Source organism: Arachis stenosperma, chromosome 3 (assembly GCF_014773155.1).
Source record: "Arachis stenosperma cultivar V10309 chromosome 3, arast.V10309.gnm1.PFL2, whole genome shotgun sequence".
In the NCBI taxonomy this organism is placed as follows: domain Eukaryota; kingdom Viridiplantae; phylum Streptophyta; class Magnoliopsida; order Fabales; family Fabaceae; genus Arachis; species Arachis stenosperma.
Window position 1 is genome coordinate 88,472,652 of NC_080379.1, and position 18,239 is coordinate 88,490,890.

Below are 18,239 nucleotides of genomic sequence, written 5' to 3' on the forward strand. Positions count from 1 at the left end.
AACCAGAGAACAACTTTTGGAAGGAATTGTAATATCATGCTAATCGTATGAATAAGTGAGCAAGAATTTGATAAAAACCACTCAATTAAACACAATATAAACCATAAAATAGTGGTTTATCAACCTCCCCACACTTAAACATTCGCATGTCCTCATGCTTAGCTTAAGGAGATAAAACAAATGAGTAGGGAAAAGCAAGACTCTTACAATGCAACCTATGAATGTGAATGCAACTACATGCTAAGATATTTCTATCTACTTGGTTAAAAACAAACAAGTTCTCCAAGACAAATACAAACCAAATTCCACTAATTCAAATCGTACAATAAAAAGCAAGTAAACTTGTAAGAAGATAGCTCATGAAAGCAGGGAACATAGAATCAAGCACTAAACCCTTAGTGGTAGTGTATATCACTCGGGTCAATCACTCTACTTTTCCCTAGTCATGCTTTCTAAAGCTTGTTTTTCATCTAACCAATCAACAAATATTTAGCATACAAATGCAAACTTCATGAGGTCTTTTCAGGGTTGTAATGTAGCTGAGGTAAAGGTAAGGATACATGTATGGCCAAGTCAGCTATAATATGAATCTTTGACTAACCTAAGCTCTTACCACACTTATGTAATTCTAAAATCACACCTAGCTACCCATAATTCCCACTTTTGTATAATTCCCATACTCATGTACCAAATTTTTTATATTTCTTTCCTTTTATCACATGTGCATTGATGTTTATTAAAGCTTAACATTGGGGTAATTTTATCCCCTTATTCACTTACTTATTTATTGTATATTTTTGGATTTTTTTTTTGAAACATAACTTATCAATGCACATGGATTTTTAATTTTTCTGGTTTTACATGAGTAGGTTCCCAAATTTCCAATATTAAAACAAATAAAAACATGATACATTCCCTTATTAACCCATGTTCCCACAGTTTTCCCACACTTAGTTGATGCACAATCTCTATCTTAAACTAAGCAAAGATTCAATTTGGGGTAATTAATTATTTTTCTGCCTAAGGCTAGTGATGTGGTTATAGAACAAAAGGGGATTAAAAAGCTCAAGGTGGCTAACAATGGTGACATAAAAAGGTAGGCTTATTTGGGATAAGTGAGGTAATAATCAAATATGGCCTCAATCATATGCAAGCATGTAAATATACTAAACAATGGACATATAGACTGGAAAAAAAATACACATAGAAGAATGAAATATTATGGTTAAATAATGTAACCATATAAATAAACTCAAAATCTCACGGGTTGTGTGTTCTTTGGCTCAAAAAACCATATTCCAAATACAACTTCTGGCATGTTTAACACAAAAATTTTGATTTTAAATTAGTGAAATTTTTCAAAAATAGGGTCTTAAAAAGAAACTTATTATTTTTCTACCAAGTAGTACTTAAATGCAAACAATCAACTACACATGTAATCTATTATGCAATGCAACAATGAACTAACAAAGAAAACTAGACATTGGTGTTGGGAAGAAAATAACTAACCCACGAAAGTCGGTATCGACCTCCCCACAGTTAAAGGTTGCACTGTCCTCGGTGCATGCTAAGATGTGCAAGTGGACGGGTTGCTACAACTGACGCTTTTCTCCAAGGATTGTGCAGATGGACTTATTTGTCTCCCCATTTAGAGCTTTCCCTTTCCCTTCTTTGGTGGCCATCCTGAAAGAAGAAGAAAAGAGGAAAAGTAACCCAGAAATAAGGATAAGGAAATAAATAAAGTATGGGTGGGTTAATGCCAAATAATAAGGGTCTCACTTACATGGTAGCTACAACATGTACATGAAAAAGCAATAGAAGCACATGGCATACCAATGGTGCAAAATTTGCAACAATGAGAGGGAGTGTGTGGGTAATACAAGGTAGTATAAGTGCATATCAATGCAAAAGAAATACTAGTATTATAAAAGGTAGCATTGACTTATGAATAATAATACCAAATCAAAATAGAACAAGTCATGGAGCACCAGAATAATTCAAGAAAAGATTCAACAATTGAATAAGAAAATTTTAACACCAATGAAAAATAATAAATTTAGAAAAGAAAATAAAAATATGCACAAAATTAAAATGCAATGAATGAAAGTATGCAAATAAATTATGTAAAATAGAATGAAAGATAATAATTAAGTAAGAAAAAAGGAAGGAAAAATTAGGATTGGGGAAGAAAAGATAGGAATTCTGGCGCTGATATAGATAAATTGCACGTCGCATGCGACGCGGACGCGTGGGTCATGCGTTCACGTGAGTTGCGATATTTTAAAGTGACGCGGACGCGTCGGTCATGCGAACGTGTGACTTGATTTGCGCTAGTGGCGCAAGAGCAGCCTTGCGTTCGTGCAACTTTCTGTTTTGTTTACACATTGCCAAAATTTAGAGTGACGTGTGCACGTGGGTGACGCAATCGCGTGAACGGCCATACATTGAAAAACGACGCGAACGCATGGGGCACGCGTTCGCGTGGTAGGACTTGTGCTTCTAGCACGATTCCAGCTCTACTCCATCATAACTTGCTGCCATACACCCGTTTAGGTTGATTTTGCAGAGTCACGCGTGCGGGAGGGTGACGCGCACGCGTGGGAGGCTGTTTTCTGAAGTAACGCGGACGTGTCAGGGACGCACACGGGTGGGCGTGTGTGTACCTTAGGCATGCCTCCAGCCACGCTCCCACGTGACTCTCTGCTTTTTTTCTTCCTTGTTATGAATGTACGTATGACGCGAACGTGTGCATTTTTTTTATGCAGTATGCAGAATGCAGAATGCAAATGCTGATGCAGGTACTTTGAATGAACACTAAGAGAAATAAAATAAAATAAAACTAAGAATAAATCAAAATAAAATAAAACTAAGATTGAAAAAGAACAATCATATCATGGTGGGTTGTCTCCCACTTAGCACTTTTAGTTAAAGTCCTTAAGTTGGACATTTGGTGAGCTCATTGTCATGGTGGCTTGTGCTTGTACTGATCCTTGAATCCCCACCAATGTTTGTAATTCCAATGGCCTCCGGGATCCCAAACTAGGTGCACACAACCGTCAAGCAATCTAAAGTAAGTGACAAGGTCCCAAGAGTGTTGATTGCTAGAATGAATTCCGGGGTCCCAAACTTTGCCTTTGCACCCGTCTTCACGTTGATCATCATGATTCCATCTGGGTGGCAAGCAATTTGAATTCTCTACAGAGTACCAAAATCTTCTTTAGATCTAACCAAATTATCACCAGTTGAGCCCTTATATCTATCTCTTGAAGTATCAACCTTGATGAGCTTTGATTTACAACTCCAACCACTAAACAGTCTCCTATTACGCTTTATGCCACAAAGCTTCCTGAGTTGGCCGTCCGTTTCAAGAATACCATACTCAAGTGGGATAGGAAGATGAACAGGGATAAGTTTTACCCACTCAAGTGAAGGAGTAGACGGCAACCTAGGTAGAGAAGTTTCCAACGTTCTTGACAAAGAGTACTCAACTCTCGTCTGCCCTTTTTTAAGGATTTCCGCTTCCACATCATTCTCAGACTCAATCGAAGAAGAGTCTTCATATTCAAGAAGTTCAATTGCGGATGTAGTTTTATTACTGGGAGGACTTGATGCATGATCCTTATCACCAAGGGAACTTACTTCTTGATCTATCCCATCCAAGTCTTCATAAGGAATATGCCATGGAGGTTGTGCACTGGCCTTTTTGACATCAATTTCAATCTTATTGGAGGGGTGATTTACAATTCTAGATTCCCATGGAGGTTCAGCATCTCCTAAATCTTCAACCACTTCTTCTTCTGCAACCATTATGGCTTCCTCCACTTGTTCCAATACAAAGCCATGTTCCTCATTGTCCACCGAAGTTTCTAGTGTCTCCTTCATGCTACGCTCTTCTTTTGATTCTCCACATGTAGCCATGGGAGTACTTTGACTGTTCAAATGTTGGGAAGCTAATCGGTTTACTACCTCGGTCAAGGTAGTCGCGAATTCTAGTACTCCCCGTTTCATCTCTCTTTGCCCTTGAAGAAGAACACCAATAGTGTCATGCATTGAAGGTTGAGGTGGATGTGAGGGCTCATTATTTGGGAGGAAAGGTTCATGATAAGAGGGTGGTTCATTATAAGAATGTGGTGGTTCATCACTCTCCATCTTTTCCACTTGTTGCACCGCACACTTCAATTCCTTGTTCTCAAATTTAGATTCTTTAGCGATAAGAACTCCGGGTGCCATTCGGCTTACCGCTCGGTCTAATTGACGAAGGGTTGCTTGAAATTGATCCACTGTTTCATTGAGACGATCCCTTGACTCTTGTTCTGCTTGGATATCATAAGTAGGACCATAAGGCTCTTGGATTGATGGATATGGATGTGGTGGTTCTTGGGAGTAATTGGGTTGGAATTGGGGTGGATCTATGTATGGCTCATATGGCTTATAGGGTGGTTAATATGGTGGATAAGGGTTAGAATCATGTGATGGTGTTTGGTAATAGGAGGCTTGTGAGTATGGTGGTCCAGAGTTGTATTGAGGGGGTAGTTAATAAGCATATAGTGGTGGTTGTTGATAATCAAAAGAATGCTCACCATAGCCATTGCCTTGATATGCATCACATAATGGTTATTGATAGTCCATTGGAGGTGGTTGTTACCAAGAGGGTTGATCAAATCCTTGTGGCTCCTCCCATCTTTGATTGTTCCATCCTTAATGCATGTTCTCCTTATAGCGTTCATTCCCTACAACAACATTGGAACCAAACTTATAGCGACATGGGTGAGAATTCATAGTAGCTAATAAAAATTAAAAACAAAAACAATAATAAGGCACACGTTTGCAATTCCCCGGCAATGGCGCCATTTTGACAAACGGATTTCCTATCGGTAAAGAAATTCACAAATATGATCGCGTTGTAAGTATAGTTTCTAAACCAATGGAGAATCCTTTCGTGCAAAATTTTTGGTTGTCACAAGTAACAAATCCAGTAATATAAACCGAAGTATTCAAACCTCGGGTCGTCTTATCAAGGAATTGCAGGGAGGTGTGTTTATTATTAGTTATGGAAAACAGTATTTTTGGGTTTTTGAAAGGTTTGTACAAGAGAAATAAATTGTAGGAATTAATAAATCAATAGCTAAGAAAACTCTTGGTATGGTATGAAAATTAGAAGTCCTATCCTAGTAATCCTTATCAATTGTGATGAGAATTGCTCGTTGCTCCCACTTAGTCAACCTCTAACTATGAAGGTAAGTCAGGTGGATAAATCAATATGAATTCTCAAGTCCTAGTCAATTCCCAATGAAAGACTAGAGTTAGTGGAATTCAAGTCAATTTGCAACTTCCAATTATCAATCAACAAAAGAGTTTGATAACTCAGGAGTCTCTAATTACTCAACCAAAAGACAAGAATATAGAAAGCTAATCAAAAATCATATATCTGAAATACCTCAAATTGCATTAATAAAGAAATCAAATCTAACATGGAAAAGTTCATAAATTAATTTGGGAAAATAAATAAAAGGAACATTGAACCTGGAAATTGAGAAGTAGAAATCCTAATCCTAAAAGAAATCCTAAATCCAAAAACCTAAGAGAGAGGAGAGAACCTCTCTCTCTAAAAACTACATCTAAAAACCTAAAATTATGAATTATTAGCTTCTCCTCCTGAATGAATGGATTCCGCCACTTTATAGCTTCTAATCTGTGTTTTTGGACATGGGTCTCGGCCAAAAGAGAGTTCAGAAATTGCTAGGAGCGTTTTCTGCAATTTCTGCTTGTAGCGTCTGTCACGTGTACGCGTGGGTCACGCGTTCACGTCATTTGGAGTTTTTTCTTGTCACGCGTACGCGTCAGCCACGCGTTCGTGTCATTCGTGCAGACTCCAATCCACGCGTTCGGGTCAGGCGCGCGAACGCGTCACTGCGATTTTCTCCATTTTGCCCAATTGCGTGAGCCATGCGTCCGCATCGGTGTTTGCTGGTCATCTCCTTAGTTTGTTGTGTTCCTTCCATTTTTGCAAGCTTCCTCTCCATTCTCTAAGCCATTCCTGCCCTATGAATCCTAAAACACTTAACACACGGATCACGGCATCGAATGGTATAAAAGAGACTTAAAATATACAATAAAAGGATCTCTAGGAAGCAAGTTTTCAACCATAGAACAACTTTAGGAAGGAATTATAATATCATGCTAATCATATGAATAAGTGGGCAAGAATTTGATAAAAACCACTCAATTAAACATAATATAAACCATAAAATATTGGTTTATCAATGCCTGACCCTAGGTCACACAGAGCCTTCTCAAAGGTCATGGTGCCTATGGTATAGGGTATTAAGAACCTTCCAAGATCCTCTTTCTTTTGAGGTATCTTCACCTGAGCCAAGGCGTTTAGTTCATTAATGAGCAATGGAGGTTCATCCTCCCAAGTCTCATTACCAAATAACTTGGCATTCAGCATCATGATTGCTCCAAGGTACTTAGCAACTTGCTCTTCAGTAATATCTTCATCCTCTTCAGAGGAAGGATGTTCATCCGAGTTCATGAATGGCAGAAGTAGGTTCAATGGAATCTCTATGGTCTCTGTATGAGCCTCAGATTCCCTTGGTTCCTCAAAGGGGAACTCCTCACTCTCTCCAGGTTCGGCCATGTTGGTCATGGTTATGGCCTTGCACTCTCTCTTGGGATTTTCTTCTGTATTGCTTGGGAGAGTGCTAGGAAGAGTTTCAATAATCTTTTTGCTCAGCTGACCCACTTGTGCCTCCAAATTTCTAATGGAGGATCTTGTTTCATTCATGAAACTTAGATAGATCAGAAACTATGCTTGCTAAGCTAGAGAGGCTCTGCTCAGAATTCTCTATCTGTTGCTGAGAAGATGATGGGAAAGGTTTGCTATTGCCAAACATTTTTCTCCCACCATTATTGTTGTTGAAGCCTTGTTGAGGCTTCTGTTAATCCTTCCATGAGAAATTTGGGTGATTCCTCCATGAAAAATCGTAGGCGTTTCGATAGGGTTCTCCCATGTAATTCACCTCTTCCATTGCAGGATTCTCAGGGTGATGAGCGGATAATTTATACGCTTTTTGGCATAGTTTTTACATAGTTTTTAATGAGTTTAAGCTACTTTTAGGGATGTTTTCCTTAGTTTTTATGTTAAATTCACATTTCTGGACTTTACTATGAGTTTGTGTATTTTTCTGTGATTTCAGGTAAATTCTGACTGAAATTAAAGGATTTGAGCAAAACTCTGAAAAAGGCTGACAAAAGGACTGCTGATGCTGTTGGATTCTGACCTCCCTGCACTCGAAGTGGATTTTCTGGAGCTACAGAACTCCAATTGGCGTGCTCTCAACGGCGTTGGAAAGTAGACATCCAGGGCTTTCCAGCAATATATAATAGTCCATACTTTATTCGAAGAATGACGACGTAACTTGGCGTTGAACGCCAAGTACATGCTGCTGTCTGGAGTTAAACGCCAGAAAAACGTCATGATCCGGAGTTGAACGCCCAAAACACGTCATAACTCGGAGTTCAACTCCAAGAGAAGCCTCTGCTCGTGGAATGATCAAGCTCAGCCCAAACATACACCAAGTGGGCCCCGGAAGTGGATTTATGCATCAATTACTTACTCATGTAAACCCTAGTAGCTAGTCTAGTATATATAAGACCTCTTACTATTGTATTAGACATCTTTGGTCTCAGTTTTCTTTTATTCTTCATCTTAGGAGATCATTGATCACGTTTTAGGGGGCTGGCCATTCGGCCATGCCTGAACCCTTTGCTTATGTATTTTCAACGGTGGAGTTTCTGCACACCATAGATTAAGGGTGTGGAGCTCTGCTGTACCTCAAGTATTAATGAAGTTCTATTTTCTTTTATTCGGTCTCTATCTTATTCTTATTCCAAGATATTCATTCGTACCCAAGAATATGATGAAGGTGATGAGTAAATAACCCTCATTATCATTCTCACTTATGAACGCGCGTGATTGACAACCACTTCCGTTCTACATGCAACAAGGCTTGGATGTGTATCTCTTAGATTCCCCAACAGAATCTTCGTGGTATAAGCTAGATAGATGGCGGCATTTATGAGGATCCGGAAAGTCCAACCTTGTCCGTGGTGTTCCGAGTAGGATCCTGGGAATCCGGAAAGTCTAACCTTATCTGTGGTATTCCGAGTAGGATTCCGGTAATGAATGACTGTGACGTGCTTCAAACTTGCAACCTGCTGGGCGTTAGTGACAGACGCAAAAGAATCAAGGGATTCTATTCCAGTAGGAGCGGGAACCAACCAGTGATTAGCCGTACTGTGACAGAGTGCGTGAGCATTAGTTTTCACTGCGAGGATGGGATGTAGCCATCAACCATGGGTGATGCCTCCAGACTGATTAGCTGTGCGAGTGACAGCCGCATAGGATATTTTCCCGAGAGGATTGAAAGTAGCCACAGCTGATGGTGAACCCCTATACAAAGCTTGCCATGGAAAGGAGTAAGAAGGATTGAGTAGAAGCAGTAGGAGAGCAGGCGTCCGTGAGCTCTACAGCATCTCCATTCCGCTTATCTGAAATTCCTACCAATGAATCTGCATAAGTATTCTATCCCTTTTATTATTTCTATTTTATTATTAACCTTCGAACCCATAAATAATGTTTAATCCGCCTAACTGAGATTTACAAGGTGACCATAGCTTGCTTCATACCAACAATCTCTGTGGGATCGACCCTTACTCACGTAAGGTTTATTACTTGGACGACCCAGTACACTTGCTGGTTAGTTGAACGGAGTTGTGAATTCAGCTGGTGCCCCTCAGAAGCCTTCATCTCAAAATAATTAGAACATGGATCACAATTTCGTCCACCAAGTTTTTGGCGCCGTTGCCGGGGATTGTTCGAGTATGGACAACTGACGGTTCATCTTGTTGCTCAGATTAGGTAATTTTCTTTTCAAAAATTTTTTTCAAAAATCTTTCAAAAATATTTTTTTATTATTATTTTCGTTTTTCTAAAGTATATTTTCGAAAAATATAATAAAAATACAAAAAAATCATAAAATCATAAAAATCAAAAATATTTTGTGTTTCTTGTTTGAGTCTTGTGTTAATTTTTAAGTTTGGTGTCAATTGCATGCTTTTAAAAATTTTTCTTGCCATTTTTTCGAAAATTTCATGCATTCATAGTGTTCTTCATGATCTTCAAGTTGTTCTTGACAAGTCTTCTTGTTTGATCTTGATGATTTCTTGTTTTGTGTTGTTTGTTGTTTTTCATGTGCATCTTTGCATCCATAATTTCCATGCATTAAAAATTTCTAAGTTTGGTGTCTTGCATGTTTTCTTTGCATCAAAAATTTTTCAAAATTATGTTCTTGATGTTCATCATGATCTTCATAGTGTTCTTGGTGTTCATCTTGACATTCATAGCATTCTTGCATGCATCTTGTGTCTTGATCCAAAATTTTCATGTTTTGGGTCATTTTTGTGTTTTTCTTTAAAAATTTAAAAATAAAAAAAATATCTTTTCCTTATTTCCCTCCAAAATTTCGAAATTTTGGGTTGACTTGGTCAAAAATTTTCAAAATTAGTTGTTTCTTACAAGTCAAGTCAAAATTTCAATTTTAAAAATCTTATCTTTTCAAAATCTTTTTCTTATCTTTACATCTAAATTTCGAAATTTAGCTAATAATTAATGTGATTGATTCAAAAATTTGAAGTTTGTTACTTTCTTGTTAAGTAAGGTTCAATCTTTAAATTCTAGAATCTTATCTTGTAGTTTCTTGTTAGTTAAGTCTTTTCAAAAATTAAATCTTTTTCAAAATATCTTTTTCTTAAAATTTTTATCTTTTTATCTTATCCTTTTCAAAATTTTATCTTTTTCTAAATTTGATTTTAAAATATCTTATCTAACTTCCTATCTTCTTATCTTTTTCAAAATTTGATTTCAAATCTTTTTCAATCAACTAACTAACTTGTTGTTTGTTTCTTATCTTTTTCAAAACCACCTAACTACTTTTCCCTCTCTAATTTTCGAAAATTCTCCCTCTCTTTTTTCAAAAACTCTTTTTATTTTAAATTTTAATTTTAATTATACTTTGTCTTTGATTTTCGAAAATTACTAACCTCTTTTTTCAAAAATTATTTTCGAATTCTCCCTTTCTTCTCTTCTTCTATTTAATTAATTAATTACTAACACTTCTCTTCACCTCTCTTCATCTAAAAACCGAACCCCCTTCTTCATTCTTCTACCCCCTTTCTTTTTCTACTAACATAAAGGAATCTCTATACTGTGACATAGAGGATTCCTCTCCTTTTCTTGTTTTCTTCTCTTTCATATGAGCAGGAACAGGGATAAAGGCACTCTTGTTGAAATTGATCCAGAACCTGAAAGGACTCTGAAGAGAAAATTAAAAGAAGCTAAATTACAACAATCCAGAAGAGACCTTCTAGAAATTTTCGAACAAGAGAAAGAGATGGCAGAAGAAAATAATAATAATAATGCAAGGAGAATGCTTGGTGACTTCACAAAACCAACGTCCAAGTTTGATGGAAGAAGCATCTCCATTCCTGCCATTGGAGCCAATAACTTTGAGCTTAAGCCTCAACTAGTTGCTTTAATGCAACAAAACTGCAAGTTTTATGGACTTCCATCTGAAGATCCCTATCAGTTTTTAACTGAGTTCTTGCAGATCTGTGAGACTGTAAAGACAAATGGAGTTGATCCTGAAGTCTACAGACTCATGCTTTTCCTTTTTGCTGTAAGAGACAGAGCTAGAGTATGGTTGGATTCTCAACCCAAGGACAGCCTGGACTCATGGGATAAGCTTGTCACTGCATTCTTAGATAAATTCTTTCCTCCTCAAAAGCTGAGCAAGCTGAGAGTGGATGTTCAAACCTTCAAACAAAAAGATGGTGAATCCCTCTATGAAGCTTGGGAAAGATACAAGCAGCTGACCAAAAGGTGTCCATCTGACATGTTTTTAGAATGGACCATATTAGATATATTCTATTATGGTCTCTCTGAATTTTCGAAAATGTCATTGGACCATTCTGCAGGTGGATCTATTCACCTGAAGAAAACGCCTGGAGAGGCTCAAGAACTCATTGACATGGTTGCAAATAACCAGTTCATGTATACTTCTGAGAGGAATTTCGTGAACAATGGGGTACCTCAGAAGAAAGGAGTTCTTGAAATTGATGCTCTGAATGCCATATTGGCTCAGAACAAAGTGTTGACTCAACAGGTCAACATGATCTCTCAAAATCTGAATGGATTGCAACATGCATCCAACAGTATTAGAGAGGCAGCTTCTGAAGAAGCTTATGATCCTGAGAACCCTGCCATGGCAGAGGTTAACTACATGGGTGAACCTTATGGAAACACCTATAACTCATCATGGAGAAATCATCCAAATTTCTCCTGGAAGGATCAGCAAAAGCCTCAACAAGGCTTTAACAATGGTGGACGTACTAGGCTGGGCAATAGCAAGCCATATCCATCATCTTCTCAGCAACAGACAGAGAATCCTGAACAAAATACTTCTAATTTAGCCAATATAATCTCTGATCTGTCAAAGGCCACTTTTAGTTTCATGAATGAAACAAAATCCTCCATTAGGAATTTGGAAGCACAAGTGGGCCAGCTGAGTAAGAAAGTTATTGAAACTCCTCCCAGTATTCTCCCAAGTAATACAGAAGAGAATCCAAAAGGAGAGTGCAAGGCCATTGATTTAATCAAAGTGGCCGAATGCACTAGGGAGGAGGAGGACGAAAATCCTAGTGAGGAAGACCTCCTGGGACGTTCCTCAAGCAAGAAGGAGTTTCCTATTAAGGATCCTGAGGAATCTGAGGCTCATCTAGAGACCATAGAGATTCCTTTAAATCTCCTTTTGCCATTCATGAGCTCTGAATAATATTCATCCTCTGAAGAGAATGAAGATGTGACTGGAGAGCAAGTTGCTCAATACTTAGGAGCTATCATGAAACTGAATGCCAAGCTGTTTGGTAATGAGACTTCGGAAAGTGAACCTCCCTTACTCATTAGTGAACTAGATACTTGGATTCAGAGAACTCTACCTCAAAAGAGACAAGATCCTGGCAAGTTCTTAATACCTTGCACCATTGGCACCATGAGCTTTGAAAAAGCTCTATGTGACCTTGGGTCAGGGATAAATCTTATGCCACTCTCTGTAATGGAGAAGCTGGGGATCATTGAGGTACAACCTGCCTTGTTCTCATTACAATTGGCAGATAAATCCATAAGACAAGCTTATGGAATAGTAGTGGACGTGCTAGTAAAGGTTGAAGGCCTTTACATCCCTACTGATTTCATAATCCTAGACACTAGGAAGGAAGATGATGAATGCATCATCCTAGGAAGACCTTTCCTAGCCACAGCAGGAGCTGTGATAGATGTCAACAGAGGTGAGTTAGTCCTTCAATTGAATGGGGACTACCTTGTGTTTCAGGCATATGGCCATTCCTCTGTGACAAAAGAGAGTAAGCATGAAGAACTTCTCTCAGTTCAGAGTCAAGAAGAGCCCACACAGTCAAACTCTAAGTTTGGTGTTGTAAGGCCACAACCAAACTCTAAGTTTGGTGTACAAACCCCATATCCAAACTCTAAGTTTGGTGTTGGGAATACCACACTTAAGTTAACCTGATCACCTTGTGGCTCCATGAGAGCCACTGTCAAGCTACTGACATTAAAGAAGCGCTTGTTGGGAGGCAACCCAATTTTATTTATCTAATTTTATTTTATTTTGTTTCTTTGTTTATTTTTGTGTTTTATTAGGTACATGATCATGAGGAGTCACGAAAAAAATCAAAAAATTAAAAACAGAGTCAAAAACAGAAGAAAAAAATTTTTCACCCTGGAGGCAGCACAGACTGGCGTTCAACGCCAGTAAGGTGCATCTGGCCGGCGTTCAACGCCAGAACAGAGCACCATTCTGGCGCTGAATGCCCAAAACAAGCAACAACCTGGCGTTAAACGCCAGGATGGTGCACAGAGAGGACAAACTGGCGCTGAACGCCAGGAACAAGCATGAAACTGGCGTTCAACGCCAGAAACATGCATTACATGGGCGTTGAACGCCCAGAACATGCATCAATGGGCGTTTGAACGCCAGAATGATGCATGAAGGCATTTTACATGCCTATATGGTGAAGGAATGGTATTTGTTTTCACCTCAGGATCTGTGGACCCCACAGGATCCTCACCTCAGGATCTGTGGACCCCACAGGATCCCCACCTACCATATTCCCACCTTACCTCCTAATCCTAGTTTTTGTGATGACTATTCCTCATGTCACAATTCCCAACATTCTTCACCACCTACATCTATCCACTCTTCCCCATACACCCCACCTACCTTTACAATTCAACTTCTCTTTCCCACCAAATCCCAACTATATAGCCGAATCCATCTCCCCTCACTCACCTCCATTTTTCTTCTTCTTCTTCTTCTTCTCTTCTTTCTTCTCTTGCTCGAGGGCGAGCAATATTTTAAGTTTGGTGTGGTAAAAGCATAGCTTTTTTTTTGCTTTTCTATTACCATTAATGGCACCTAAGGCCAGAGAAACCTCAAAGGGAAGACAAAAGCTTCCACCTCTGAGTCATGGGAGATGGAAAGACTCATATAAGCTGGAATAGCTCAGTTGGGTAGAACATGTGGCTGCAAATCAAGAGATCCCTGAGATACCTCAGGGGATAAGTTGTCATCCACACAAATATTGGAAGCAACTAAGGGTGGAACATCATGAGCACTCCATCATTCTCCAAGAAATAAGAGAAGATCAAAGAGCAATGAGGGAGGAGCAACAAAGGCAAGGAAGGGACATAGAAGAGTTGAAGAACATCATGGGTCCTTCAAGAAGAAGACGCCACTAAAAGGTGGATTCATTCCTTGTTCTTTATTTCTTTCTGTTTTCGGTTTTTAATACTATGTTTATCTATGTTTTGTGTCTTTATTTCATGATCATTAGTATGTAACCATGCCTTAAAGCTATGAATAAAATCCATTAGTCCTTCACCTCTCTTAAAAGAAAAATGTTTTAATTCAAAAGAACAAGAAGTACATAATTTTCGAAATTATTATTAAATTTAGTTTAATTATATTGATGTGGTGACAATGCTTTTTGTTTTCTGAATGAATGATTGAATAGTGCATATGTCTTTTGATCTTGTTGTTTATGAGTGTTAAATTTGTTGGCTCTTGAAAGAATGATGAACAAAGAGAAATGTTATTGATGATCTGAAAAACATCATGAAATTGATTCTTGAAGCAAGAAAAAGCAGCAAAAAAAAAAATAGCGAAAATTTTAAAAAGCAAAGGATCCAAGGCTTTGAGCATTAATGGATAGGAGGGCCAAAGGAAATAAAATCCAGGCCTAAGCGGCTAAATCAAGCTGTCCCTAACCATGTGCTTGTGTCATGAAGGTCCAAGTGAAAAGCTTGCGACTGAATGGTTAAAGTCGTGATCCAAAGCAAAAGAGTGTGCTTAAGAGCTCTGGACACCACTAACTGGGGACTTTAGCAAAGCTGAGTCACAATCTGAAAAGGTTCACCCAGTTATGTGTCTGTGGCATTTATGTATCCGGTGGTAATACTGGAAAACAAAATGCTTAGGGCCACAGCCAAGACTCAAAAGTAGCTGTGTTCAAGAATCAACATGCTTAACTAGGAAAGTCAATAACACTATCCAAAATTCTAAGTTCCTAGAGATGCCAATCACTCTGAACTTCAAAGGAAAAAGTGAGATGCCAAAACTGTTCAGAAGCAAAAAGCTACAAGTCCCGCTCATGTAATTAAATTAATATTCATTGATATTTTAGACTTTATAGTATATTCTCTTCTTTTTATCCTATTTGATTTTCAGTTGCTTGGGGACAAGCAACAATTTAAGTTTGGTGTTGTGATTAGCGGATAATTTATACGCTTTTTGGCATAGTTTTTACATAGTTTTTAATGAGTTTAAGCTACTTTTAGGGATGTTTTCCTTAGTTTTTATGTTAAATTCACATTTCTGGACTTTACTATGAGTTTATGTGTTTTTCTGTGATTTCAGGTAAATTCTGACTGAAATTAAGGGATTTGAGCAAAACTCTGAAAAAGGCTGACAAAAGGACTGCTGATGCTGTTGGATTCTGACCTCCCTGCACTCGAAGTGGATTTTCTGGACCTACAGAACTCCAATTGGCGCGCTCTCAACGGCGTTGGAAAGTAGACATCCAGGGCTTTCCAGCAATATATAATAGTCCATACTTTATTCGAAGAATGACGACGTAACTTGGCGTTGAACGCCAAGTACATGCTGCTGTCTGGAGTTAAACGCCAGAAAAACGTCATGATCCGGAGTTGAACGCCCAAAACACGTCATAACTCGGAGTTCAACTCCAAGAGAAGCCTCTGCTCGTGGAATGATCAAGCTCAGCCCAAACATACACCAAGTGAGCCCCGGAAGTGGATTTATGCATCAATTACTTACTCATGTAAACCCTAGTAGCTAGTCTAGTATATATAAGACCTCTTACTATTGTATTAGACATCTTTGGTCTCAGTTTTGTTTTATTCTTCATCTTAGGAGATCATTGATCACGTTTTAGGGGGCTGGCCATTCGGCCATGCCTGAACCCTTTGCTTATGTATTTTCAACGGTGGAGTTTCTGCACACCATAGATTAAGGGTGTGGAGCTCTGCTGTACCTCAAGTATTAATGAAGTTCTATTTTCTTTTATTCGGTCTCTATCTTATTCTTATTCCAAGATATTCATTCGTACCCAAGAATATGATGAAGGTGATGAGTAAATAACCCTCATTATCATTCTCACTTATGAACGCGCGTGATTGACAACCACTTCCGTTCTACATGCAACAAGGCTTGGATGTGTATCTCTTAGATTCCCCAACAGAATCTTCGTGGTATAAGCTAGATAGATGGCGGCATTTATGAGGATCCAGAAAGTCCAACCTTGTCTGTGGTGTTCCGAGTAGGATCCTGGGAATCCGGAAAGTCTAACCTTATCTGGTATTCCGAGTAGGATTCCGGTAATGAATGACTGTGACGTGCTTCAAACTTGCAACCTGCTGGGCATTAGTGACAGACGCAAAAGAATCAAGGGATTCTATTCCAGTAGGAGCGGGAACCAACCAGTGATTAGCCGTACTGTGACAGAGTGCGTGAGCATTAGTTTTCACTGCGAGGATGGGATGTAGCCATCAACCATGGGTGATGCCTCCAGACTGATTAGCTGTGCGAGTGACAGCCGCATAGGATATTTTCCCGAGAGGATTGAAAGTAGCCACAGCTGATGGTGAACCCCTATACAAAGCTTGCCATGGAAAGGAGTAAGAAGGATTGAGTAGAAGCAGTAGGAGAGCAGGCGTCCGTGAGCTCTACAGCATCTCCATTCCGCTTATCTGAAATTCCTACCAATGAATCTGCATAAGTATTCTATCCCTTTTATTATTTCTATTTTATTATTAACCTTCGAACCCATAAATAACGTTTAATCCGCCTAACTGAGATTTACAAGGTGACCATAGCTTGCTTCATACCAACAATCTCTGTGGGATCGACCCTTACTCACGTAAGGTTTATTACTTGGATGACCCAGTACACTTGCTGGTTAGTTGAACGGAGTTGTGAATTCAGCTGGTGCCCCTTAGAAGCCTTCATCTCAAAATAATTAGAACATGGATCACAATTTTGTCCACCACAGGGTCATAAGCTTCTCCTTCAGAGGAGGCTTCTTTAGCATTGTCAGATGCAGCTTGCAATCCAGTCAGATTCTGAGAAATTATATTGACTTGTTGAGTCAATATTTTGTTCTGAGCCAATATGGCATTCAGAGTATTAATCTCAAGAACTCCTTTCTTTTGAGTTGTCCTATTGTTCACAGGATTTCTTTTAGAAGTGTACATAAACTGGTTATTTGCAACTATTTCAATGAGTTCCTGGGCTTCTACAGGTGTTTTCTTTAAATGAATAGATCTGCTTGCAGAATGGTCCAATGACATCTTAGATAACTCAGACAGACAATTATAGAAGATACCTATGATGCTCCATTCTGAAAGCATATCAAAAGCATATCAGAGGGACACCTTCTGATCAATTGCTTATATCTTTCCCAAGCTTCATAGAGGGATTTACCTTCCTTCTGTTTGAAGGTTTGAACTTCCACTCTAAGCCTACTCATCTTTTGAGGTGAAAAGAATTTAGCTAAGATGGCATTGATCAGCTTTTCCCAAGAGTTCAGGTTGTCTCTAGATTGTGAGTTCAACCATATTCTAGCTCTATCCCTTACAGCAAAAGGGAAAATTATAAGCCTGTAGACTTCGGGATGAACTCCGTTGGTCTTAACAGTGTCACAGATTTGCAAAAATTCAGCCAAGAGCTGATGAGGATCTTCCAATGGAAGTCCATGAAACATGCAATTCTGGTGCATCAAAGAAGCTAATTGAGGCTAAGCTCAAAGTTGTTTGCTCCAATGGCAGGAATAGAGATGCTTCTCCCATAGAAGTTGGGAGTTGGTGTAGTAAAGTCACCAAGCACCTTCCTTGGATTGTTGGCATTGTTGTTATTTTCGGCTGCCATGTCCTCTTCTTTTTAGAAAATTTTTGTCAGGTCCTCTCCAGAGAGTTGTGCTTTAGCTTCTCTTAAGTTCCTCTTCAGAGTCCTTTCAGGTTCAGGATCAGCTTCAACAAGAATGCCTTTATCTTTATTCCTACTCATATGAAAGAGAAGAAAACAAAGAAAGTATGGAATCCTCTATGTCACAGTATAAAGATTCCTTGATATGTCAGAGGAAAAGAAGAATAGAAGGATAAGGTAGAGAGAGGAGAATTCGAACATATAAAGAGGGGAGAGGGTTCGAATTATTAAAAGAGGAGGAGTTTTAGTGATTAAATAGAAAGAGATGGGAGAGAGAGAATTTTCAAAAATTTTTAAATGAAATAAAATTAGAGTTTAAAATAATTAGTTAATTAAAAAGATTTTTGAAAAAGTTGTTAATGGTTTTCAAAAATTAGAGAGAGAAAAGTAGTTAAGTGGATTTGAAAAAGATAAGAAATAGTAGTTAGTTGAAAAAGATTTAAAAATAATTTTGAAAAGATAAGAAGTTAGAAAAAAATTTTGAAATCAAAATTTGAAAAAATATGATTTGAAAAAAACTTGATTGAAAAAGATATGTTTGAAAAGATATGATTGAAAAACAATTTAAAAAAAAAGATTTGATTTTTAAAATTGATGACTTGA

At 38.4% G+C, this 18,239-nt stretch overlaps 1 non-coding gene across 1 annotated transcript; it reads left to right on the forward strand.

The window, feature by feature from the left end:
* Positions 1-17,067: 17,067 nt before the first annotated feature.
* Positions 17,068-17,175, forward strand: LOC130972275 (small nucleolar RNA R71). Its single transcript, XR_009083465.1, has one exon. It is a non-coding gene; the product is annotated as a small nucleolar RNA R71 (small nucleolar RNA).
* Positions 17,176-18,239: the final 1,064 nt, after the last annotated feature.